Below are 1,794 nucleotides of genomic sequence, written 5' to 3' on the forward strand. Positions count from 1 at the left end.
AATATCTGCTACTGTTCAGGGCAGAGCAGGGATCCTCTGAAGAACTCATCCTGACAAAGACTTTACACTCAGGACAGCTGGTGGACTAAACCAAGCCCTATGGCAATAAAATACTTGCCACAAGGGGACTATGTGTTTGTGACAATTTGGTAGCCACTCATCACTGTGAATTTGCTGCAGCCGCATACCCTAGTCATCGGTGAACTGCCACAGTGCACAGCCAGGAGGGGTCCCCAGGAAGCAGCTGCCTGGCTATGACCTCCCTGAAGGTCCCAGGTAGCTTTCATAAATCACCTTGTAAGTATCTATTCTGCACCTGCTGCAGACATACAGCTGCAGTTACTACTGCTCGCAAGACTGTCTTAGAGACTGACAAAGGATTTGTTGTTCTGATTTCTGGATGTGTTTAAAAGAAAAATCCGAAGAAAGTATTTGAACAAGGCCACGTTTGGTTTGACATTTAATGAATCATCCTTGTTGAAAAAAGAGAAGGTACACAGATTTGGGACTGTCTTGGAAAACACCAACCATGGCAACACTGCAGGGTGATAAAATGAGGCTCAGGATGTGGAAAAGCTGTCTGTCCTGGTAGATGCTGCCTGTCCTGGTAGATGCTGCCTGTCCTGGCACTGACAGAGGGTAATGTTCAGAAAGTAGCTATGAAGTGTCTGACTTCACCGTCAAAGTTCTTCTGAGCTGCTACAGTAATTCACACTGTTTTTTCTGGAAAAGAACCCAATGAGGTTAGAACAGACAATGGTGCTCATGTTTAAAATCCTAGCATTCAGAAGGATGAGGCAGGAGGTTGGTAGTTTGAGGCCAGCCTGGGCTACTTAGAAAAGTCCTGTATATAAAAAAAGAAAGATACAAAGAACAAAAGACAAAGATTGTCCTGCACACTAGCACACTAGGTCAGGGTTGTGTAGGCAAGGCCTGATGAAGTCCTCCCCAGAATGTTTGCGAGACAGGCTAGCTGCTCAGTCATGGACCTGGACGACCACCCTCTGAGCCTGTGCTCTGTGTCTCTCATCCTGACCTTCTAGAGGAACAGAGCCTTGGCTTTGCCTCTGGTCCTCTTGGCACGAGTATTCCCACCCACCACCCACCTGGTAGGTCACCGCTGTTCGCAGCTACTTCCAGGCTCCCAGAGGTTCTGACGCAGACTGGAGAGCTCAGCCGAGGTGTGAGTAGATGGACATAAAATAAGTAGCTGCGAGGCTGAGAGCCTGTCTGCCGAGTTCTGGAAAATACAGACTTCACAGACCGTTTCTCTCTCTGGGTCCTGCCCAGCTCCTCCCAAGCCTTGGCACTCCACCATCCAAGAGGAGGGACAGTAACTAATAATAGACATCATTTCCAATAATAACACGGGACTCCCATCCTACCAGAGAGTCCGAGGGATTAAAATACTCTGTATGAAAGAAACTGCTTGTTTCATGACTCGACCTTTGGCAAGCATGGCTGCTGATCCCCAGCCGTCCCTGGGCTGGCCTGTGCAGGTCGAGACAGGGAAATTGCAGTCTTTGCCTCACTTACAGGGCCCCTCCCCTGTGCAACCCACCACCTTACTTCCCTCCTCTGTGGCTTTGCTACCACTGTATTCCAAACCTGCATCTAAGCTTGCTTGTTTTTGTTGTTGTTGTTGTTGTTGTTGTTGTTGTTTTGTTTTGTCTCGAAACCATTTGGTCATGCCCAGCCCTAGGTCTGGGCCATCTGAGCCCTGGGCTAGCTATGAATGGTAAATTTACTTAAAAGGTTATTAGGGGTTTCAGGATTTTCTTTTTGTAACTCGAT

At 47.9% G+C, this 1,794-nt stretch overlaps 1 long non-coding RNA gene across 1 annotated transcript; it reads right to left on the reverse strand.

Annotated features, from left to right (window-relative positions):
• Positions 1-447: 447 nt before the first annotated feature.
• On the reverse strand, positions 448-1,437 carry LOC117709534 (uncharacterized). Its single transcript, XR_004606891.2, has 2 exons — positions 1,107-1,437; positions 448-723 (listed from the first exon to the last, which is right to left on the reverse strand). It is a non-coding gene; the product is annotated as an uncharacterized LOC117709534 (long non-coding RNA).
• Between the last annotated feature and the right edge of the window lie 357 nt (positions 1,438-1,794).

This window comes from Arvicanthis niloticus, chromosome 5 (assembly GCF_011762505.2).
Source record: "Arvicanthis niloticus isolate mArvNil1 chromosome 5, mArvNil1.pat.X, whole genome shotgun sequence".
NCBI classification, from domain to species: domain Eukaryota; kingdom Metazoa; phylum Chordata; class Mammalia; order Rodentia; family Muridae; genus Arvicanthis; species Arvicanthis niloticus.